This window comes from Thermobia domestica, chromosome 18 (genome assembly GCF_964235325.1).
Source record: "Thermobia domestica chromosome 18, izTheDome1.hap1.1, whole genome shotgun sequence".
Classification (NCBI taxonomy): domain Eukaryota; kingdom Metazoa; phylum Arthropoda; class Insecta; order Zygentoma; family Lepismatidae; genus Thermobia; species Thermobia domestica.
In genome coordinates this window covers 7,147,401-7,174,061 of record NC_137471.1, presented here as the reverse complement: position 1 = coordinate 7,174,061, position 26,661 = coordinate 7,147,401, and the positions used below count along the sequence as shown (strand labels likewise).

Below are 26,661 nucleotides of genomic sequence, written 5' to 3'. Positions count from 1 at the left end.
AAATACTTTGGATAGATTAATAATTACCTGCACTTTGGGCAGAAAGTGTTCATACATAAGCAATATACTTAATAGAATGTTAATTTAATAATAACAAAAGAAGAATGTTTTTAATATATGTAAAAAAAATATATTATGGGATAGTGTTATGTAATTAGTTGCTATGTAGTTGTTTATGGATACCTAATCATCATGTCTGTGTGCATGACAGTTTGAAGGAAAATATATTATAAAGTGTATCAGCTAATAAACCATTTTGTACCGTTCATCGACTTTATAATTCTTATAGAAAAGGTGAGAATAATAATATGTATAATTATTAAAGATATTTTTACATGCAAACTATTACTACCACTCGAGATTCATATATCAACGATCGAACCAGGTTGACGACTACCCTTGGTGAGTCGTTATAGTACCTCTTTCATTTAAATTGATGTTTAAACAATTCTGCAATTTTTGAAAATGTTTAGTAGACCTATTTTTTGTTGTTCTTAACAATATGTATAAAAATAAAAATATGTCTATCAGAAGAAAATTCAAAATAATGTTTAAAAATATTTTCCGGTATTAAATTCTAATTATAATTATATCTTCCCCTTATCTTCGCGAATCCCCTAGGGTCACGACCCACAGGTTGAGAAACCCTGGTATAGCGCTATCATCTGATTAGCCCCTGATTTGTTCCCATACCAGGTGGGTTGTGGCGGACAACATCATGTAGGTGCTTTTTCTAAGATTCTCCTTTTTACTTCCATATAATTCTGTCAAGTATTTAATAATTGTCTAGACATTCCTCTCCTCGCCTCGGAAATGAGACGAGGCTAGAGATGTGTGTTAAATTTTTAAATTCGAGACGAAATTAAAATTGTATGGGTCTCGTCAGCATCACTAGCTCACTGAACTCGTAGATCTTAATTACTGTTTGAGTGTTACGTGTTTCTTAGTATAACAACGATAAATTAATTGTGCAAAAACATGAATAGCACATATCAACGTTAAAAGATACGCAAGCCATTATAAAATATACTCCAATAATACCTAGATAAAATATAGTTTAGATTTTGTCATATCACGCTGTTCGTGCACTGAGAAACAAAATTGTATGTGGCGTACCTAAAATGGTATGTTACATTTGTAAATTCTGTAGTTTTTTTTTTTTTGGACTTAACGTACAGCAAGCGTTTAATTGACTTTCTGTTATACTAACATTATAAGAAATACCGGTCGAATTCGTTATCAAATTATATTCCTACAACAACATATTTATAGACATGCGACAATAATTTTGGACATGAGTGTACATTAATTTGCAATACAGACTATCGACGAATTAGTTCTTGATTGAATCACGATTATGTATTGTGCCACTGTGTGCTGGTAGTAAAATATAAGAAACTAAAGCCAAAACGCAACGAAAATGTGTGTTTTCCCTTATTTTTAGACGAGAACCAAAAATTAATAGTTATAATTTCTTGTTATTCCTTTCAAAGTTATACTTTCTGTATAAGTGTTCCATCTGTACTTTTCGTATGAGACAATATAGGCGGTCAGGATCTCACATACAAATGGACGTGTATAACATATAGCTGACGAAGGTAACATACATATATGTATGTGTTATAAGTAGGGATGCGCACGAGACAAGATTTGTGGCTGTCTCGTCTCGAAAATGTGCTGTAAACGTGATGTCTCGACTCGAAAAATGTATATTTCTCTATTGGAAGACTTGTGTCTCGACTCGAATTTTGTCAGGAAAGTCCTGTCTCGACTCGTCTCGTGCGCATCCCTAGTTATAAGGAAGACTGTTAGATGTCAGACATCCTGCAACGGCATGATGTAACATCTAAAGGTAGTGCCTATGTAGCATACGGATAACGTATGCTCCGTACTGATTTCTGTAGTAAGCAAGGGGATTCCGTATATTTGTATAATATACCGCTGTGCGGAGAATGGATTTTTCTCAGTGTGGAGATCTCGTAACGCGGAAGAATTTCTATAATTTCTAGATGAAATTAGGGGGAAAACATGTCATAAATTTTGTTCACAAATTTACGAAACGAGCAGTGGCAAATCTAGAATGTAAAAACAAGGGGGGAGCACAGTGAGAACCCAGACCGTGATTGGTATATCATGACTTTATGCAAATCATTTTAATTTGGAATCCGTTTACGCACTTCATTCACAGGAACTAGGAATTTCAAATAATAATAATAATAATAATAATAATAATAATAATAATAATAATAATAATAATAATAATAATAATAATAATAATAATAATAATAATAATAATAATAATAATAATTCCTTTCACCAATTACGAATGATATGTATGATTCAGCAAACCTTTGAAAGGAATAACAAGAAATGATAACTATTAATTTTTGGTTCTCGTGTAAAATAAGGGAAAACACACATCTTCGTTGCGTTTTGGCTTTAGTTTCTTATATTTTACTACCAGCACACACTGGCACAATACATAATCGTGATTCAATCAAGAACTAATTCGTCGGTAGTCTGTATTGCAAATTGATGTACAGTTTTTCATGGATTCTGCGTAAGTTTTCAACTTAACTCTTTCTCTATGGATATTGTGGCTAGGTTGAACGTTGACAATGTGGACCTCGAGTATTGTTTTACACATTGCAATAACAGAAAAACTGCTAACTGAAACTATATCTAATGTATCAAAAAAATTCCAATCTAATCTAATATAAATAAAATAAAGAGTTTGTTTGTGTGTTTGTCTGTCTGTCTGTCTGTCTGTGTGCGGCATGAGGACCAGACGAGTGGACCAAGAGTTACCAAATTTTGGTCAGGAGTACTTTGACCCAGGCCCCAGATCGAGACGAAGCGTTTTTTCTTTTTTAATTTCGAACCAGGAGTGTCGTTTACCGGAACCGGCTTGGGAACCAGGCAAATTGACCGGGAGTTACCAAATTTTAGTCACGAATACCTTGGTCCAGACTCCAGACCAGAGTTTAACGTTTTTGTCAAAATTCGAACTAGGGGGGGGTCTCAGGGGAGCGTTTACTGGAACATGTTAAAGTAGTAGAAAATGACCAATATTAGTGTCGAATTCATAGTTTTCTTGGTTGTTGAATTCAATGGTGAAACTCCGATCGCATTAACTTCCAAATTCACGCTATTCGGCTCCGGGCGGGGTATCACCGGGGGGGGGGGGTATATCGAGACGTAAAAGTAATCAAAAATAATGGATATTAGTGTCAAATCCATAGTTTTCGCGGTCGATGAGATCAATGGTGACACTTCTATTAGCGATGACTTGCAAATTTAGTTATAATTGTATGCGGGCCGGGAGTCAGCGGGGGATGGAATACCGAGACATGGAAAAAATAGCCTAAAATGACCGATATTAGTATCAAATCCATAGTTTTCGCGATCGTTGAGATCAATTGTGGTACTCCCAAAGGCGTTGACTTCCAAATACAGCCCCCGTGCGAGGCATGGGTATATTCAACTAGTAAAGAAAAAAAGGCAACACTTCGCATAAACTTTCAAAATTATATAAATAATACCTTCAGTTGTTTTGTCACTCAAAAAAATGAGAGGCGTAGACCTCCCGGCCTAGCTCTGATACTGGAAACGAGACGAGATTTGGATAACATTTGTGAGACGAGACATAAAATCTTGCATCTCGTCTCGTCTCGTCTACGTCCTGTCAAACATCGTTCAACTGAATAATTTAGTTGAATGTAAATTCATGTTGAAAGCGGGCTTAACGATTTTCACGATATAGTATATATGCATAAAATCTACCGGTTTTTAAAGTTACCACAATATAACAGCGACCTAAGAAGCAGTGCTACTGAGAACCTATTAGTGCACCAGTGTTTTACTTTATATCACTGTTGTTGAATATCCATCTAACATGCACACTATCACTGTTTTCATGTTTAATAATACATAACCAAGCAAACTATAGATGTTTCACTACCGCAACAAATTAAGTGAAATTAAAAGAATATATAAAATATTATAAAAGTTATGCAGGTCTTGACGTGCTGATGTTGTTCTTCCGCGTGGTTCTAGAAAAACCGGCCTTAAAAGTTATGCAATAAACAGTACCACCCACATAAACAACTTCAGTTGATGCGAAAGAAATTGGCCTGCATTTGGCGTGAAATTATGGTTTTCCCGGATGTGTTTATTCCATCACGTTTTGATATATGCAAAATTTATGCATTTAAAGACATGAAACATATCACAATTGATTTGTCATTCAAATTGTCTTCCTCGTACGAAAGCTTATTATTTTTTGACTTTAATTGCTGTGCAGTATATTGATTGACACTTTGAGTTTCTTTCTTAAAGAGAAAATAATAATACTGTAATTTATTACAGCTGCAAATAATAATAATAATAATAATAATAATAATAATAAGTTTCTAATTGACATGAAACATGTGACCAACTTAAATTAATTTCTGATGGTTAGTTTTTAATTAAATTACTTGAAGATTATGAGGTATTAAGTGAAAGTTTTTTTTTTCCAATAAGACAGCGTGTAAAAGAATTTACATACTTTTTATGTGGCGTACAAACAGACGAGAATTTACTTTCACGAACATGATGTTTAGATTTGTAAAAAGAGAACTATGTATATTTATGGGATAAGATAAAGACACTGCACTAAGACTGAAAACATTGGGCGCGATATTTTGTACTGTATTGTAGCCTAGTAAAATAAAAATAGGTGTGTCAATTCAAAACAATAGCTCTGTGTCACCCCAAGTTGTGTTAAATTTTGACACAAGCCTGTTGCTACTTTAACTCCATCGCACTTTGGAAAAAAATGTTCAAATGGTAGTCGCTAGATCAACCATATCACATGATGATAATCATTTTAGTAACACACCACTGGTGTTATTTTATACACAGTTGTCCAACAACTAACTAACTCTATGGCCTGTGGAACCCGGAGGTTCAATGCCGCTTTCACAAAAGCTCTCCACTGACTTCTATCCTTAGCTAACTGCATACAGTTTCTACTTTGTATTCCAATCTCTGCGAGATCCATCTTAATATTGTCTTCCCATCTGCGCCTAGGTCTTCCTAATGGTTGTTTTCCGATTGGTCTTCCAGTCAAGACTTTGAAAGCGTTTCTACTTTCTTCCATTCTAGCTACATGACCCGCCCACCTAAGCCTCCTAGACTTGACGACCCTCACAATGTTGGGTAAAACGTATAAATTATGTAGTTCCTCGTTATGAAGTTTCCGCCATTCCCCGTTTCCGTACCTCTTGGGTCCGAATATTCGTTTCAGGATCTTGTTCTCAAATACTTTCAGTCTATGTTCAGCTCAACAACTACTTTTGCAAAAATAATATATGTATTTCGTATTAAACGCAAAGGATGTAATTGAGTGTATATGGGAATGTACGGCGTATAACTACCTGATATTTTTATAGTCCAGTACAGGGTGCGCTGGGGAATCCCCTACTTTATAATTTTCGAAGAAAATTTCTCCTCGGGGGGGGGGGTGAATGAAATGATGGCATTGTCTAAAGCTTGCAAACTAATTACATCAATACAGTAAAAAAAACTCCTCTCTCCCCTACCCCCACTTCGACTGTTATGATTTTTGCATCTGATACAACGCATACTTACCTTAAATTTACGAAAGAACGAACGTGTCCGGGAATAGGTTTATCCTATGTTTTAGAAAATTGTCGACCGTATCTCTACCAAATATTCTGGCAGCACATCATTCATTAGACGAATATCATTCTTATGACAGATAATAAAGTGTGACATAAATTATTTACAAGTGGTTACGATAAATGAAATATAGTCGGAAACAAAAAGGAACATACTGAACATAGAAAAAACCGATGGCAGCACTTATACTCAAATGTCAAAAATTATTACGCTCACAAAACTATCTTCATAAAAAGATTACAGGAAATATAATACATGTTTGTCACTTGATATAAATGTTGAATGTGCCGCGTAAACATTTGCTTATGGCAAAAAATAAATATTAATACATATTCTCAATGTCAGTTTTTTAGACAACAGTTATTTCATAGGGCAATGTTCATGCTAACAGTTATTAGTATTACTATCTCAATGACTTGCGATCACCATGCTAGCTGGCTGGGATGCTAACTAATGGCATGATATACTGTATACACAGAAAGATAATCACGACGCTATTCCTATTTCCAAGTTCCCTCGTTCTATCACCTAGTTCTGGCAACACTGCCACAGAATTATTTTCACACTGTTTAACAGCGTCTTTGTGTTAAATCGGTAAAACCAGGCCTGTGTTGACCACAACACCGGAATATTGGTGCTCAAAATAACACATTAAGACAACTGTGTTGACTGTCACAGTGGCCTGTGTTAACCGTAACATCGGACCCTTGGTGTTGAAATAAAATGATAAAATAGTCCTTATGCTGAGACCACTGGCCTGTGTTTTAAAAAAATGTTGTTTTAACACCATCATTTTTTACTGTGTAGGAACCCATAGCACACGACGTCCCTAGGACATCCCATTTTGATCCCAATTATCCCATATAGTTTATCGGGACAATGAGTAGACATCCCATGGAAGTCCTGCATAGGACATCCTAAGGGATTCCCACGTAGGATGTCCACAAGACGTCCCGGATGGGACAGGAGATCCAGGAAAATCCCACGCCGGACATACGTAGGACCACATTATCCCACGATTTGCCAATGGACATCCCTTTGAGATCCCGTTGAATATCTGGTTTTCCAGGGTAGTAGTTGACATCTGAATGTCCTATGGATGTCCGGGAGCGAATTCGGATGATAAGGGGATGTTCCGTTGTCCATCGTGGATCAGTCTCAGACCTTCGGTGGATGTCCATGTGCTATGTGGGAAAATACTTCTCTGATACCCAGAAAACTTTACCCTCAACTTTATGAAGACAGCCTAACGCTTTTAGTCTTACTCCCATTTCTTCATTTTACTCCACCAAATATATATATATATATATATATATATATATATATATATATATATATATATATATATATATATATATATATATATATATATATATATATATATATATATTCTGCATTTTATAAGTTTTGTTTTTAAAAACTTATTTTATGGTTATTAGCCTATCATTTTTACTTTTTATAAGGTGTTTTTACATTCAACCAGTTATTGATTGAATGTTTGGAGAGGGGAAGTGGTAGTAGGTATCCTCATATACAGACACGCACCCAGATTTTTTTGTTGGGGGGACTAATACTATAAGCCATACGTCTATATAACAGGCCTATTGAACGGTTATTATTTTGCACCTGAAAATACGATAAGTAATTGTAAAATACTTCTACCTATTTATCGGGGAGGGGCATGATAAAAGTAGAATGTTTTTATAAGAGAAAGGATACAGATGAAGTGTAAGATCAAATTTTCAAGCTACACCAATAATTTCTCTGTTGTAATTATAGTTTTATTGCGAAAATATACAAATGTATGTGGAGTTAGGAAGTTTTAGGGGTGTCAGGACCCGGGCCCGGTGGACTCTTTTCTACGGGTACGCCCCTGCTCTTGTACAGTTGTAATAATGAATAAAACTATATCTATTTTACTATTACAGATTTGTTGAAAAGATGAACACTAAACAGAAAAGGCAACAGAACGCCTGCTCGTCTGCAACCACCCAACTTTTGAGAATTCGGGTTGTATATGCAGCAGGCGTAGCAATAAATTACGTATTTTAAAATATTAATTTCAAAGTATAATAGCCAAAATTACGTGAACGTGAAAATTACTCTTTTTGTCATCGAATTTACGTATGTTTATAAAATTTCAGAGCCCTGGTTGGTATGAAAGTGTGTGAAATAAAAGTTGCAAGATTTGAATCTAATAGAAAAAATTACGTAGCCTAATAAAAACTTTCTGATAATAATAAATAGCAGTGCCACGCATAGACTACGAGAAGAAGTTCGGTTGTACGGTAGAAATTTCGGAAAATTCTCAATATTGAAAAGAGTTTTACCAAGGATATTAGGGTAGAGTAGAGTGGGATTCTTGGGATACTTAATTGATTATAGAAAACAGTTTCTTACTATCTCGTATCATTTCGACTCTATAGCGATCAAGGTTTAAACCGGAAGTGGTTGATTTTTTTGCACTTCCCGTAAGGTTTCTTTATTTTGTGCTCAGTGTTTTACTGCCTTCCAGTGTATACTGCAATCAATGTGCAGAGTCCTGACCACACAAAAAATAATCTTGTGGTCTCCTTTTTTTTTTTTTTTTCTTAATTTACGCCCGGTGTGTAAAGTTCCACGTGTTTCTACACCATGTGCTAAATGTAAACATTCCTCAGATGACAACCACGAAGAAGAGGTGATCCACCATCGCCAATGATAAGCAAATGGTGAAGCTGTCAGTTAACATTTCTGTATAAGAAGAGACAGGACACCGCAGAAGATACCAGTCTCTGCCGGTTGGTCAAACCGCCAACTCTTTAAGACGCCTGGTCCATAAGAGGAACCCATTCAACTAAAACGCCATAGTCTTTGGGCTCCTATAATTTGAACAAACAAACCTCCAAATAATTACAGGAACTTGCAACTTATTTGTAGTGTTTATTGTATACAAGTGGAAACTTTATAATAAAAGGTGATGGGAAAGTCCAAGCTCCCGTCTACCATCTTTTAGCTCTACCAGACCGGTAGCCAGCCCAAAAATCTAGGGGGGGGGGCAGTAGAAGTTAGGGGGGCCGATCCAACCATATTATACTTCATCACCACATTATAGTTCATTTGCAAGCCTACCGTGAAAATTTAAGGGGGGGGCGGTAAAAATTTAGGGGGGCCCGGCCTCATCTAGACTCCCCTTGGATACGGGCCTGAGCTTTACCCTAAAAGACAAAAACCTTTACAATATAGAGTTAAGAGCAAAGGTAGTACTTATTCTTAGAAAGCTAAATCGATAAAAAAAAAACTCTTCTTGTTATCTCTTACCGTTTTTGTTGTTGTTAGGGTTTAAATGTTGATGAATACGGAAACCGGAAGTTGTACTGGATTTATATCCCTTTCGGTTTAATGTTAGCAGAGATTTAGGGCCGCGGTGGCTCAGTGGTAGAGCGTTCACCTCTGGTGCTTGGGGTCCCGGGTTCGATCCCAGCCCCCGCCAAGTGAACTTTGTGGTGGACAAACACCGTGTGCGTGGGTTTACTCGGGGTTCTCCCACTTTCTTCATTCCACCATTTCATTCATCACTCATCATCACCGTCTCCTTTAGCCTAACCGGCATAACCGTGGGACGTAAAACTCAAAGATTTCATTTCATTTTTGTTAACAGAGACTTAAAAAATAGAGATTAATTATATTCTTGGGCAGTCCTTGGATGCCAAATTAGGCTATTTTTGGCTAGATCCAGCCTATTTTGAGAGGCATTTAGCCATACAAATGTACGAAATGCTTGTGTAATACAAATTTATTAACTGTTCGGTTCTTCAAGGCACGGAGATAGTTTTAGTTTATGAAAGGAAACAAATAAGATATTTGATTAGCTTGAAAACATTCAATGCAATTATGACGATTCGTGTGTGTGTCAGGGGCTTCATTGAGGGGGACAGGGAGGAGCATTTGCCCTCCCCGAGTTTGAGATTTATATAGATTTTATCAATAGAATAGTAGTAAGTTAGTGAAAAACGCGAAATTTTACATATGTCAAGGGGTCTTGCCCCCCAAGCCAAATTTGAAATGACGCTACTGGTGGGTGTACGAAGAAATTAGAAGCGTTGTAACGACTATGGCCTGCCGAAAGAAGTACTACTTAAAATTGGGACAATGGCAATCTACATAACCAATCCACAATTCAATGATTGTGTATCCTGTTCCAGCGCCTCGGCTAGTTGCGATGTCATCGATGATGACTTATTTCAAATCAACTGACAACATGCCTGTTGACTTTCACAAATCGAATGAGTTGTTAATGGATTTTATTGTAATTTAAAGTTAAGTATGTTGCTTGTTAGTCTTCAGCGAATAAAATTCAACATTTCAAATTTTACTATAATTCACTTCTAATTTTACGCACACAAAAATTGTTTAAAACCTACAATATAGGTTATAGGTTAGCAGTTCAAAATCTAGCATTTTTTTTTTGAAGGGGGGAGCTTATTCTAAAGGTCATCTAGCCTAATTTCTCCAGAGCTTGTTGGCAACACTGTTCTTGGGACGCTTAATCGGTTGCAAGAGATCGTTTTCCACTACCTATTATAGATTTTGCTCTATAGTGATTAACTTAAAAACCGGAAATGGTTGATTTCTACTACTTCCGGTTTGAATATCAGACTTTTCATCCTCTACATTCTGGCATACAATTGACGTAGTCCTTCATGTGGTTCTTGAGATTGTCTCCCAGACGGACGGACGGACGGACACACTTACGAGCGTGATAAATACATAAAGGATATTTTGATATCCCAAACTCTTTAACAACCAATAGCACCAGCGACGCTATGTTGGACATTATCGGTTCCAGTGGAAAGTGGTAAACTTACAAAAAATTATTACTTTGAAACATCAACAACAAAAGAATATAATATGCATATTTCTGATATAGTAAATACTAGCGTCAATTACTCGCTTCGTTGGGTTAAAATAAGAAAAAATAGTCCTATGGCCCGTTAGTCAGTCAGTTTTTAGTATTACTGAAGCACTCTCTGATATCGATCATTTTCGATTATTTTTTTCTATATCCCTCCCCTCCCTCTCTCCCAAGTTGTGGGACTGAATTTGGATTTAAACGGCATCGGAAGTGTCACTGTTCATCTCAGAGACTCCAAAAACTATGGATTTGACACTAATGTCGGTCATTTTCGATCATTTTTATATATCTCCGCCCTTCCCCCTCCCCTACGTTGCACCGTCAAAATGAAATGATAAAGAAAAATAACATCCCAGACCCGAACCTCATCTATCTTGAAAATTTGATCTAGATCGCTCTTGTGGTTCAAGAGTAATTAAGTCACAAACATGGACACTTTCATTTTTATGTATACTATATACAGATTATATAGTGTAAGTATTGCTTATATTAATGTAAGTATTATATAGTATAAGTATCATTTATAGGCCTATAAATTATATATAACGAAAACCACCTTAATTACATAAAAAAAATGTACGTAACAAGTACATGTTTGTCTCACTTTGTAATACATGTATAATTTAAAAGCAATGTAGTAACAGTCTGAACCAGTCTACTGAATTTAAAGAAAAAGTACTTAATTATTTTTCTCTTCACATTTTTTGGTCTAAATTACATTTTATTTTGCTTTTCCTTTGTTATCATTGTGATTCTCTTTGGTTGGTTAAAATGTAACCAAAATCATTAATTTCATTTATGTATTTCCTTATTAGTATTTAAAAAGTATTTTATACTAGCAGCGTTCACCCCGCTTCGCTGCGGTCACCCCGGAACGCAATAAACTTTGTTACTTAGATAATTTTTACTTTTTCGCTTTCAAGTGATATGATAAAAACCATAGTAGATTGCAGTAAATGTTAACATTATATCGCCTGTCATTTATGTTAACCCGCCGAGTGACACGGTCATGCGGGTTGCATATAAATACGTTTATTTTTACCTATGATGAACTAACAAAGGATTTGTACGTTATGGACACTTGAATGGTCAATTATCTCAAGACACTGGTAATTGAAAATTAAAGTGATATGATAAAAACCATCTAGGGTCCAAATCCTAATAACCCCCCAAAAATGAAAGAAATTGGTTCAGCCGTATTAGCGTGATGAGGGAACAAAGGATTTGTGCGTTCTCTTTTATATATAAAAGATTTAATAATAATAATAATAATAATAATAATAATAATTATTATTATTATTATTATTATTATTATTATTATTATTATTATTATTATTATTATTATTATTAATATTATTATATTATTATTATTATTATTATTATTATTATTATTATTATTATTATTATTATTATTATTATTATTATTATTATTATTATTATTATTATTATTATTAGATACATAAAAGAAACATTTTTGGGGACTTTAGTTCAAGAACGTTCCATATTTCGCATTGGATGTCAGAATTTTCCATGCGTGCGTGCCATTTCCCCATTGCACATCCCATTTTCTTCCAGTAAACATCTAATTTTTGTCATTGCACTTCACATTTTTCCAGTGTACGTGCCATTTTCCCATTGAGCATCCCATTTTTTCCAGTGAACATCTAATTTTCTCATTGCACGTCACATTTTTCCCAGTGTACGTACCGTTTTCCTATTGGACATGCCATTTTTCAAGTGGACGTCTCATTTTTCCGTTGGAATTCACATTTTTCCCAGTGGACGTCACTTTTTTCTCACTGCATATCCCGTGAACATACTGTAGAAATCTAAATGTTATTAAACATTGACCAAAAATGCTCACCATTCTCGAAACATAAAAGGCTAAAGAGAATTTGCAATACTTTCATTTAGTATAACCCCCTCCTCTTAAAATATTCGCTGCTGCCAGTAATGCCAAACTACGAAGAAATATGGAACTATCGTATCCCCTTTCCTCCCACCCTCCGAAGATCATACCTTAAGATCGTCTAAATTTTAAAATTATATTTCAGCTCTATTAAATCTTGTTATTTAAATATGATGTATAACAGGCCTGAAAATAATAAGAAAGTAATTTTCCTAATGAATATGAATAAGAAAATTAAACAAGATATAAGTTAAACGATACTGTATTCGTAGGCAAAGTGGACATTATGTCCTTAAGGGACTTCACTACAGCGAAATTAAACTACCGCTAATATTAGAGTTTTTCTGTAATACCTTCAAAACAAATGAAAATATTCGAAAAACAGAAACGTAGTGAACTAGACAATACGATTTTGCATGTGATACCTTTACCATAATTCACCTATCTGCTTTTGGTATGCCGCTATTTACAGAACCCGCAAAAAATGTTAAATCTATCTACAGTTGCAAATCGAAAGCAGATAGGTGAGTTATTATAACGGTGTCACATGCAAAATCGTATTGTCTAGTTCACTACGTTTCTGCTTTGCGAATATTCTTATTTGTTCTGAAGATATTACAGAAAAACTCTAAAATTAGCGGTAGTTTAATTTCGCTGTACTGAAGACCCTTAATCGTGTGTGCAAACTAAGAATTATTTATATTGGAAAAGGGAAATCTTCCTAATGGGATCATCCTACATGTCCTGATTTTTCCTCTAAAATTATTATAAAAATATTCGAGTTGGTATTGAATTCTCAAGAAGTGTAAAAATTTATTCCTTAGAAATTACTAGTTTAATATCTTAAGTTTGTGCTCTTTAGCCTAAAGAAAACGGATGCTTAATGAAGAGCAATGATTGTGAGAGCATTAGTAGAATGAAAGTGTAGAAGAAACCCGAAGAGTCCTGATAAAACCAATGAACATTACGTGGCTAACCAAAACCTCACATGTCAGGGCAGTGGCGTATTTACGGATTTTGTTTTGGAAGGGGATTTGCTAACTTTATCCTTGGAAATGTGAAAATTCTGTAAGATATTTCATTTACTATAAAATAGTAAATAAAATTTCGGGGGGGGGTGCTTAAGCCCGGAAGCCCCCTTAAATACGCCACTGTGTCAGGGATATCGTAAAAAGATACTTAATCTATTTGCTTTGGCGATTTTTAATTAGTTATGTATTACTCAAAACAATGTCATTGATATACAATAAAGGACAGCATATATTTTTGTTGTAATTTTCGTAAGTTCTTGTTGAGTGTTGAAATTGTGACTACATGTTAACTTTGCTAATTACTTCCTTATTTTACTCAAGTGGAAAGTAAAGTAGAAGACGGTTAATTTTATAAATTCCCTATAATGCAGGAAGAAAAGCTCACAATGTATTCGCAAATAGCTACTGTCCAGTAAAGAATGGAATATAAAAGTCCTCAAGATACCAGAATTCAATTATGTAAATTTAGATGCTGAGTTATTAGATATTGTTAATTTTTAAGAGGGATTTAAGAATTAGATTTCTAGGTTGTCGGCATCTATGGCCATGTTAGCCCATCTTTTATAAGGGAAGACGTCCTTTGGCGATCACACTATCCAAGGAAACGGAAGGAAGGAAGCGGCCTGGGACCTATATGTTAGGTGCCATCCCGGCATTTGTCTGGTGTGAATAAAAAAAAAACCTGGAACACCTCACTCAGGATGGCTGACCTTGTAAAAGCTTTACACTTTTTTCGACCGAGTGCCCCCATTGGGAATCAAACCCGGAACCGCTCGCAAAAAAGACGACTACGTAAGTAATATAGCGAGAGTGTAATTATTTTTTAACAATTTATATTACTTCAGTCATTTAATATAAGCTTATACTGTTCTTCAATTATTTCATCTCAGTTCAATCGAACACTTGTTTCGCGAAAGAAACAAAATTAGCTTGATGATCGGCAGTCCAACAAGAAGGGATATGGAGATATTGTTCCATCTGTTCACCAATAAGAAGAAACAAAAAAGAGCAAACACATTAGATAGAGCCAAGGGAGCCGATCCTAGGGGGCCGGGGGGCCCGTGCCCTCCAAAGCTCATGTGGGCCCCTATTGTATTTATGAATATATAATATTTGGAATTATTTGAATGCAATTTGTCTTAAAATCCTCCTATATATACCTTCTGCATCTGAATGCCCCCCCCCCCCAAATTTACAGAGAAATCGGCTCCCTTGGATAGAGCGAAGAGAGATATTTATTTTATCACGAAAAAGAAACAGATCCGTAGACAGAGAGGAACTAGAGCAGTAAGTGTCCGCCATTGTTTTTCCTCTTAAATGAAGCGTTGTAGAGAATGTTTGAATAGAACCAATAGTAGATGCGATATTTCTTACAATTTTATTTACCTTATCTACGATTTTCAAATTCAATTACAACACTATTATGGCTGGTGCACCATGATGGGACCAGATGCACTTTCAACGCATACTTACATCGAGTAAATGTTGACTGTAAACATTAAATAAACTGTAAAGAAGCCCCGTAGCTAAGGAGTAGCCAGAGGAACTCAGTGTCACCTGTGGCTAATTTAAGCTACCTTCCGACCAGCTTCAGCTTTTCTGAAACTTTCGGTTATTTGCTTTAAATAAATATATACGTTTAGAAAACAGTCAATCAAGAATATAAGATGAAAGTGATTTACGACACTGTTACAGGTTCCATAAATAATAAAGAAATAATTTTGTGGTGTTTCTTAATGTTTGTCATTGTCCCCTCAGTGGTGGATTTAGCTCAGGGCCGGAGGGGGAGGCTAGTTTTTGACTAATAAAAATAATTTAAGCTATTATATATTTTTGAAAGTGTATAGTAAACTCATGATATACCTATCATAGTCTGAGGAAGCTGCCTGTTCCCCTCCCCCCAGTTTTTACCCTCTAGACTTGCCTATGTTATTATTACTATCAGTATCTTTTTTTTTAAAAAAAAACGTTGGCTACTGCCTGAAAATAAATATAAAAAGCATTTATGTTTATGTTTTATTAATTAACTAACCAACTCTAGGCCTACGAAACCCGGAGGTTCAATGTCACGTTCACAAAAGCTCTCCACTGACTTCTATCCTTAGCCAACTGCATCCAGTTTCTACTTTGTATTCCTATCTCTGCGAGATCCATCCTCCCATCTGCGCCTAGATCTTCCTAATGAATGTTTTCCAGTTGGATTTCGAGTCAAAACTTTGAAAGCGTTCCTATTTTCTTCCATTCTGGCTATATGACTTCCCCACTTGACTCTCCTAGATTTGATGATCCTAACAATGTTTGGTAAACGGTAAAAATTATGTAGTTCCTTGTTATGAAGTTTCCACCGTTCCCCATTCCCGTTCTTTTTGAATCCGAATATTCGTTTCAGGATTTTATTCTGAAATACTTTCAGTCTGCGTTCTTCCCTCAGATTAAGCGACCATATTTCGCAACCATACAGCACAACAGATATGATTACCGTTTGATATATTTTAAGCTTCAAGTTCCTCGACAGAATTCGTGACGACTGAATTTTTTTGAACCAAATAATAACACGAATTCCTTGCTTTCAGTCGACATTTAATTTCGACATTTTTTGAAACGAAATATTATTTTAAATAGGTTTAGAACCAATAGCACAATCTTGATTTTGGAAAATATGATCTTATGGTTCTTCAACACAAGAAGATATATTTTTGCTTATGAAGGATAGACGGATTCAAGTCTCCTCTTCCACGCTGCCAAGTTCTTGATTGATTGATTGATGATTGATTGATTGATTGAATGCGTATTTATGTCTGTTGTCAGCAAAAAGTCTATATGGGAAGGGGGGCGAGAACTACAGCTTAAAGTGGGGCCTCAAACAGTAGCGTCATTTTAGGGTTTGCGTAGGGGCATGGGAGCCCAGACTCTCCAATATAAGTAATTTTAACGTTCCGTCATCTGATGCTACTTTGAACCTGGGGATTTCTTTCAACAAACTTTTGATTTTTTCTTATATAGGCCTGTGAGCTATACCTAGTTTGGTGTCCTTTTCTGATTCAGGAAGTTTTGGTGAACTTAACAATATATAAGACATCCGTATTAACCAAGATTTTAAAACTATTTAAAAAAAAAAAAAGCCCCAGGTTCAAAGTAGCTCAGGATGACGGTTTATCATCAGTATACATTGTACTATTGATTAGAAAGTATACACATCTTAACCCTTGGATGCATAAGCAGGGCCTCCGAGGCCCTATGTAGTTTTGTTTCCTTAGTCTTTGAAATATTTTATTGTGTAAAAGGCTGTGGCTTTGCGTAATCTTCGGATTGAGGATGTACATTGTGTATTGTCTTTCTGTACCCATTAGCTGTCAACGCTTTTTAGTAATTTGCATTTTTTCATTTATACCCTATCAATGCATATGCAGGGCCTGCGAGGCCCTTTACCAGATTGCGTTCGCATTGTATTATTTTCAAACTTTCTGACGTAAAATATATCTTTCTATAATATTTTCAGACCTGGCCTTGAATAACTGGGTGCTTTTATACATTTTAAGATTGTCAATAGATGGCACTACGCACGTTGATAGTGATTTTCTTGTAGATTTTTTCCCCAAAGCATTTTACATTGTAAATTCGCAAAGAAATAAAATGTGTTTAGTAAGTTGTATCCAACTTATATCAATTTTGGAGAATGTAATAGATATTGATGTAATTATGAGTTTTGTTGTTTTATTTGACACTTATAAATTACCGAAGGTTTTGCTATTTTAGGAATGTATTTGTTTGCCGTTGTAAGTTGATTCGTGTGTTTCGTGTTACATTTGGTGCTACAATGGCCTCTACTCAGAAAAGGAAAGCGTCAGACGAAGACTTCATCAGTTTTGTGCGTATGTGTCTTGACGAAGAGACAGTGATATCCGATAGTAGTGCGACCGACTCTGAAGTTGAGGATTGTTCTAGTACTGCTCGGCCTATTAGTGCTCGTGAGGAAAGTGATCAGGACTATTCTTCATCAGGTTCAGAGTATTGTAGTGACAGTGAGTGCATACAACAAACACAGAAAGATGATACCTTCATTAGTGTAAATGGAACAGTATGGAAGAAGAACGCTCCGTCTACTTCACGTACCCGAGCTCATAATATTGTAAAGTGTACCCCCGGTGTTTCAAGGGAAGTGAAAACATCGTGTCCCAAAGACGCATGGGATTGCTTCATAACCCATTCAATAATAGAAGAAATTATACCTTGCACTAATTTGGAAGGAAGAAGATTAGCAACGGAAAAGGGGAAGCAGTGGAAAAACGTTTCCGTTGAAGAAATGAATGCGTTTTTCGGTATTCTGTTACAAGCAGGAGTTGAAAAGAGTTGGGATGTGCCTATTCGTGAGCTATTCCTGGACGAGAGGTCTAATCCTCTTTACAAAGCAACAATGTCTGTCAACCGGTTTGAAGATATCCGTAAAGCACTAAGATTTGACGACAAGCGTACACGAAGTGTTCGTCTGCAAACGGACAAGCTTGCACCAATTAGTTATGTGTGGAATCTTTTTCTTGATAATTGCAGAAAAGTAATTATTCCCAGTGAGTTTGTAACGATTGATGAACAATTAGTGCCATTTCGCGGAAAGTGTAGTTTCATCCAATATATGCCGAAAAAACCTTCCAAATATGGCATAAAGATCTTTTGGTTGTGCGATGCCAAATCATCATACGCTGTTGATGGGTGTGTGTATATACAGGCAGGAAACCAAATGAGCCAGTTCAAAGAAATTTGGGAGCAAATATTGTCAAAGAACTCACTCAAACCGTGAAAAACTCTTCAAGGAACGTAACAATGGATAATTATTTTACCAGTGTTAGTCTTGCAGAGGATATGCTTCAGCAAGGACTCACAATAGTGGGAACAATAAGACAAAACAAACCTGATATCCCGAAGGAGCTAAAAGCATCCCCCTCAAGAGAAGTAAGATCTTCAATTTTCGCCTTCAAAAATGACGTCACTCTTGTAAGTTACGTACCCAAAAGGAACAGATCAGTAATTATGCTTAGTACAATGCATCATGACAAATCCATTGTTGAAGACCATCCGAAGAAGAAACCGGAAATAATAAGTTTCTATAACTCAACAAAGGGAGGTGTCGACGGAATGGACCAGAAAGTTCGTTGCTATACTTCCAAAAGACAAAGTCGAAGGTGGCCCTTTGTATTATGGACGAATATGATGGATGTTGCAGCTTTGAACAGTTATGTTGTCTTCTCCACTCAACATCCAGGCTATTTTCCTAACAGAACAGACAAACGTCGTCTTTTTCTTAGAGAACTCGCAGAAGAATTAGTGAAACCTCAGATGATCATGAGACTTCCAATACCTAATCTCCCAAAGTCAGTTCAAGATGCCTTGAAAAGATGTGGCGTTTCCAAGCCAACCGAAGAAGAAGTCAGAGCTCAAGAACCAAAAAGGAGGAGATGCGGATTCTGTCCTTACGATCTTCACAGAAAAAGCACCTTGACATGCTCCAAGTGTGGAAAAAACGTTTGTAAGCAACACAGTAAGTTAGTTTGTAACTCATGCTTCTCATAAGTGAACAGTGTTTCCTGAACTATTGAACTTTGCAAACTGGACGGCTCATGCTTAGAAAAGTTTATGTATTGTGATATAGGAACTAATGTTACTTAAGTCATTCTAGTGATAATATAAATGTCATAAAAGACTTATAATCCCAATAATAATCAAATCACTAAACCTCTTGGTATACATGCTGCATAGTTAGAGTTCAAAAGCTTTATATATATTAATGTATGTATTTTAAGTATGTGTTTCTCAAATTATGTATCTGAATTTTGGTTACCAATTTCTACAATATGATAGTAAGTATCTTATGAACATTGATATAATAAGTGTTGAGGACATTTCAATGTTTAATTTAGTGAAAAAAATAAACTACAAGAAAAGAAAATCAAAATTACCGCACTGAAAATAAATATACAAATATCTGAGACGCGTATCTCATTATTGTTTTTTTCTGAAAATAAGAAATTATAGACTATAGTTCTAATAAAATACATTATTACATACGCCATAACATGTTATTTAGGTGAAATGATTTAAAAGCGTATTTTATCCATTGAAAAATCTACAGGGCCTCGGAGGCCCTGCATATGCATTTATGTATAATTTTCATACCATGAATCTAAGGGTTAAACTCAGGGGGAAGAATTGTCTCCCTGAAGGCCCAAATGACACCAGTGACCTGAACCAATGTAATGTGTTAAAAGCACTCCCATTGGTAGGGTTGCTCATGAAACTAGATTTGACAGAATTCTCGTTACGAGATTTGAGACGAGACACAGGTATTGCAACAAAAACAAATAATTTTTTAAGAAGAGACAGAGCTATTGCAACAGAAGTAAATAATTTATCGAGACGAGGCAGGGTTATTGCAACAGAAACAAATAATTTTTCGAGACGAGACAGGGCTATTGCAACAGAAACAAATATATTTTTGAGACAAGACAGACCTATTGCAACACAAGTACATGATTTTTCAAGACAAGACAGAGCTATTGCAAAAGAAATAAATATTTTTTCAAGACGAGACCGGGCTATTGGAACAGAAACAATTTTTTTGAGACAAGACATGGCTATTGCAACGGAAACAAATAACTTTTTGAGACGAGACAGGGCTATTGGAACAGAAATAAATAATTTTCGAGACGAGACAGTTATTACAACATAAACAATTTTTCGAGACGAGACTGAGCTATTGCAACAGAAAAAAAATACATTTTCCAAGACGACAGCACTTTCATGACGCGTTTTCGGCTCTTTGTCTCATACACATTCCTATCCACTGGGAATCGAAGCCAGGACCACGTGCATCAAACTCAAAGATGCGCTAACGACTAGGCTAGGGCAAGTTATAAAACGTGGATCACTGTTAACATCCCCACTTTTTTAGAATTGTCGTTAAAATTGTAGGAAACTACAATCAAGCGGTCATCCAGAATTTTTTGTTGGGTTTGATTCAAGTTTTTAACTGGGGAGGAGTCCAATATTACAAGCCACTACTTTTATGTAAAATTGAACGAGTCTTATTCTGCACCCGAAAAGCCGATAAATAATTGTAAAATAATTCCACCTATATTTTCAAAAGAAAAAAAAATGATAGAACTAGATTGCTTTTATAAGAGAAAGAGTACGGATGAAATGAAAGATAAATTTTTCATGCTATAGTTTTATTGAGAAAGTATACAAATGTATGTTAAGTTTCAAATTTTTTTGGGTGTGTGTGTGTGTGTGTGTGTGTGTAGATTCAGTGGATTCTTTCGTGGTTACGCCCCTGATTACTATAATGATTGTAGCACTAGCATATTGGGTTTCGAAATTTTGAAGATCCTCAGAACCAAATGTGGGTCTCTAAAATACATGAATAAAAACATTATTTTCTTATATGTACTAAAGCTGTACAGAAATTGATATGAAGAGCTTGAGGAACATTGGTAACATAAGAATATCAAATGACTTGCGTAAGATTGAAGTAAACGCAGAAGCATAATTAGAATTGCAATTTGTCCTATATATATAGGTCTCTGGTGCTTACCTCTGGTGTGTGAAGTCTCTGGTTCCATCCCCTTCCAAGTAAGTTTGTGGTGGACAACCTCGTGCCCGTGGGTTTCCTCGGGGTACCTCCGTTTCCTCCCACTTTCTCATTCCACCAATTATTCCATCATCATTCACTTGCATTCATCCTCCCTCTTCCTTAGCCTAACGGGCATAATCGTGGGACGTTAAACTAAAAGATTTCATTTTTTGGAATATATTGACAATATGTCATAAATCTGAAATTTGTAGTTCCTATCTTCACTAATGTCGATCTCGATGTATTGAACTACGGTACAGCACATGCATGTAATATTTCTATGTGGCATACTTTTGGCATGTTTCTCTCAATCTTCCCCACCCCGGAGCTCAGAAAAAAATTTAATTGGTAGCCTATTGCCAATATACCAAAATAGTATTCCAGTGCACCCCACCTTACATTCATATTTTGCCTTTCTGGACAAAATTTTCTGGAAGGAAGAAACCTGTATGCAGACCAATCCAAATATTTAAATAACTATATTTGTTTTAAAATTTTATGGTAATAATTTAACTATTATAATATATACATTGTGCTTGATCTTCGTCGCAAAAATCAAGTTCCATCTCTATTCTACACAATTGTAAAACAAACAAACAAACAAACAAAGAAAAACACTTACCGAGGGTTGCAAGGATCTTCCAAATGAGTTATGCTTCCTTCACATTTGATTAAGATCAATTCGTGCTCAATATACATCAGTCAGTATATTGACGTAACACATCACTGATTCAAAAAAAAAAAAAAAATCCTTTACAGGTTTTATGTTTAAATAAATATTCAAGATAAACTGTTTTCTGTTTACACTTCACTTTTATTAGTATAATGCACTTTTAGAATCAAATTCTTACTGAAAGATGTGTTAAAAAACAAAAGCAAAAACACCAAAATTTAAATTTCGTAGCGCCGCCAATTGTGAAAACGCACACTAGAAATCGCCAGGTGTTTTCTTGATCAACGACCGCGCACACACTTCCCTTTAATTACGAAAAGGCGAGTTTGTTGTTTGTTGGACATTCACATAACCTGTACAGCGCCACCTGCGTGCGATCGCCGAACCAACCGGCACAAGACTGACTGCCAAGAGATACAGGGTACGCGAGTCATGCTCTGGTGAAAAATAAGGACACCAGTTCGTAGTTCGCTGGATGTAGGTCGACTTGGCTGGAGAAGAAAGAAAAAGAAAAGGCGTTTTGGAATAAACCGCAGGGCTTGACTTCGAAAAGAACAAGAACTGAATGTTTACACAACATAAGAAAGTCCAATAACGACAGAAAAATCTTTTATATACGTATATATACATAAAAACACACAAAAGATGTCACTGCCAAGAAAGCAGATAAAAAAAACGGTCACAAAAATATTTTTTCTAATTCCTGCAAAAAGACAAAAGTGGGCTAATATTATAGTTTATTATTTTTTCCTTGATTTCCGGTGTTTGAGGTTCTTTCGCCAACTTTCAGAGAAAGACTCAGAAATTTCACTTTTTTTTTTTTTTTTTAAGATACAAATTGCAGTTCTTTATTTTATAAAACGTACACATTGCAAGTAGAAAAAAAATAAGTTTTTAAGAAAAAACGGAGAACCAGAAAACAATTTCTCTTTGTCAACAAGTTTCACTGCCAGGTTTAAAAACCTCAGATTACCAAACAAAAGCAAAAAAAGGAAATTACAAGTATTAAGATATTCTGCAGAAGTTATTCCTTACATCTAAGACACCAATTATTATTATCGAATTAAGACAATCAAACACTGCTAATTCAAAAGAGGAAGAAGAAGAAAGAAAAATATTAAGACAACAATTTTAATCTATCTAGGAAATTATTATTATAAGTAGGTAATCACTATTACATTAAGAATACTTCCAAAAAGTTTTTATTCCCTCTTCTGCAAATACATAGTGTTTTGACTTTTACTTTCTCGCTTCCGACATGGAGTAATCTAATGTTGTCGAAGTTGTAAGTTTGTCCAGTTTTCTAAAGCGTCCATTAACGTTATTACTACAAGCACTTTTCACTCACTCTGTACTCAGATGTTTAATTATTATCACTTTTACATAATCATGTATCGTGATACTCAAAAGTCATACTGAAAACTACCAATAATTTTACGTTTGTGTATTGTTTATGTTAAATATATATATATATATGATACACTTATATTAGTTTTACATCTATGATTATGGGCTAATGAGGCCACGGTGGCGCCGTGTTGAGCGTTCACCTCTTGTGCATGGGTTCCTTGGTTCGATCCCAGCGTGAGCTGGACACTAACTGAATTGTGGTGACGTTCTGGTTGTGCATGCATGGTTTTCTCGGGGTTCTCCCACTTTCTTCATTCCACATTCTCCTTCATTTCTCTTCATCACTATCTCCTTTAACCGAACCGGCATAATCGTGGGACGCAGTGGCGGATCCAGGGTATGATCAAGGAAGGGGCTAAACCATAGTTTGCCGCTTTAGCCAGTGTGAAAGTAGGATTGAAGTCAATTTTATCTTGGTTATACTTGAGCGTCAAGGGGGACTATAGCCCCCCTTGGATCCGCACCTGATAGGACGTAAAACAAAGATTTCATTTATTTTATGGGGTAATGGAGATTTATTATTATAGGGGGAGTGAATGCTCATAAAAGAATTGTGGAATAAGAATGTAGGAAAAGAATGGGAGAACCTACAGACACTTTTTTTATCTATTAGAAACCCACGTCGCCTGAAATCAAACCAGCGACCCCTTACACGGAACGTGAGAGTTCTGCAACTTGTTTTTTTTTAAATTATTATTTCATGTTTTATTCTTTCTGACTCTTATCTTCTCTTTCTTGATCTTTGACTACTACAGACTCGACAGAAACATTGAGGAAAGTTAGAAACATCCATGCTCTTCAGAGAGACTCGAATCCCCGACGAATTTCGCCTCACAGTTGTCAAATAATGCCTGAAACCGCTTGAAGTGACCATATCACACCGGCTCTATCCGCATACTGACTCACTACTAGCAGGCAGGAGCACTCATCCTTCCCAAGGACTTATCTCAATGCACGAAGATGGGAGAGAACACGCAGGAAAGATGCAAACGCCGTTCGTACAGGCAGCCAGCGAGACAGTGCTGCGCAGTGGGTTGCATATATCGTAATGGAAACAAAAGTGCATTGCACAAGCAGATGATCCACATATGTAAGATAAACAACAACAGTATTATCAGTACCACGCATGAGTATCAACATTATATCACTACGAAAGTACGCGTACAGCATTACAGTCATAGTAACATCTTTGTTTTTGTGTTACTACTGCCTACACACATTTTCGTTTCCAACATCCATCTCATCGTTGTTCCCATTATGCGATATATGTAACTCACTGCGCACTGCTGTCTTGCTGGCTGTCTATACAAACGGCGGTTGCATTCTTCCTATGCGTTCTCCCATCATCGCGCATTGAGATGAATCTGCGCCTCTTCCGTATACGGGCGACATATGCACCCAAAGCAAAAACACATATTTTCTGTTTTCGTTTCTTCTTTCTTCCTGCTCTTTACCACTCTTTTCGATCACATCCGTAACACATTGTGACAATATTGTACACATGATTGATCCATTTCCGAGTGTTCTGCTTGCTTCACATGGGTGTGTTCTGCTTCATTGCCTTGCGTCGACTATGGGTAGTATTTCGTACATTTAACATTTTCCGATATTTCTTATCGTTCTCGCTATATTCCGCATAATCTTATTTTGATTCCATTTTTATGCGCCTATCTGACCCTTTCAATGCACTTGCTGGCCGATATATATATATATATTCTTTATGACTGTGCAATCTTATCACAATCGGTGTGTTACATCAAGATACCCTGCCTTGTAAGATACACCTTACTTTTGAACCACCTAAACAATATGCAACCTACAACACATTAGAGTAGTGTGGATTGTCTACCTGGAACGGTTAGTGTCTTACTCTATACTTTCTGACCCTTCAGAACGTACCATTCCCTCCAATCTCCGGCCAAGTTGAAACTCTAAAAAAAACTGCTTCGTACGAGATTAGATCTTTGTACAAATTTTGGTAGCTCTATGCGATTCTTTTCTATGTAAAAATTTAACAACACACGCACACACAGATACTCCCTTTTTATATTAGTAAGACGATACGTTTTACTTTAGTGTTTGATTAAATTTTGACGATTTCTCAAGAAAGAATATGTAGCTTTTAGTTTCTGTCACTCACACGCGTTTATACTCTGATAACGCTTGTAGTTATCTTAAGTACAATGTTTCGACATACATAGTCACAGGACAGAAAATTCTACAATTTACTGAGGAGATAATATGTTTGTTAGAATTACATTATTACCAGCAGTGACGTATTTAGGGAGGTGGCTATCGGGCTCAAGTCCCCCAAATAAAATGCCTATATGCAAAACTTAATTAAAGTTTGTCAGCACCCAAAAGGAAAAATATAACCCCCCCCAGAATCAAACTCCTAAATACGCCACTGATTACCAGTGTCACTCACGAGGTGAAACGAAAAGAGACGAGACGAAAAATGAGGTTTTCAATTATCAAACTACGCGGACTTACACTCCCACAAAATTTGAACTTGATTGACCTTCAACATAAACTACGAGGAGTTATACTCTCACAGAATTTGAACTTCGCTAAACTCCAAAACAATCGGCGAACTACGATTCACATAATTCTAATTTTGTTATACAGGGTGGCCCAAAAGTAGGTATACACCCCTGCATGGATGAAGTATAACATTGTTTATGGATTTATTTGCTTCGCTTGTTCCGAGCTTAAGATATACGTAAAAACACATTAAGAAACTAGGTCTACCTGTTTGATAATTATAAGAAATGATATGAAATACAGTGAGCTGATCAGTACGGGACTGTATACTTACTTTTTGGCCACTCTGTATTCAAAAACAGTCAACGAACTAGAAATATTTATTATCTCATATGAACTCAACAATAAGCAGCGAGCTACTTGCGTTTGTATTTAAGTTGTTGTAGTCTCAGTTGGGTGGATAATTTGAAAACCATGAAATTCGAGGTTTTTATATATTCTCAACAGGACTTAATTGCAACCACGTATATCGAAATCCGTCTCTCTGATCGTTATATCACTGGAAAATTTCTATGTTTTGTTCTGGGGGCACACCAGCTCTGTGGTAGAGCGCTAATCTCTGGTGCAAGGGGTCCTTGATTCGATTTCCGGCCACGTGAGCTTGCTGCAGAAATCTTTCCGTGGATTTTCTCGAGGTTCTCCCGTTTTCTCCCGCATTCTCATCCCTCAAAGTCATTTACATTCATTAATAATCCCTCTCTTTTACCCTCAAAACCCTATCCATACGTTGTTTATAAGTATTTGTAAGAGTAAAGAATCGTATGTAGTGTATAAGCACATCCAGGGCCGTAACTTGTGGGGGGAAGGGAGCAACTGCCTCCTTCCCCAGGAAAGCTTCCCGCCGTTCGAGGGGGCCCATTTTAAGACAAAGTTTTCTTACTCCTTATACGA

General features: G+C 36.1%; 1 protein-coding gene across 2 annotated transcripts in view; it reads right to left on the bottom strand.

Annotated features, from left to right (window-relative positions):
* The window catches only part of LOC145675652 (atrial natriuretic peptide-converting enzyme), a 415,955-nt gene extending 393,716 nt beyond the window's left edge, over positions 1–22,239 (bottom strand). For both annotated transcript variants that reach the window (XM_081746219.1, XM_081746218.1), the window contains exon 1: positions 21,766–22,239. The gene's annotated coding sequence lies outside the window, so the exon portion shown is untranslated. The remainder of the gene's footprint in view (positions 1–21,765) is intronic.
* Between the last annotated feature and the right edge of the window lie 4,422 nt (positions 22,240–26,661).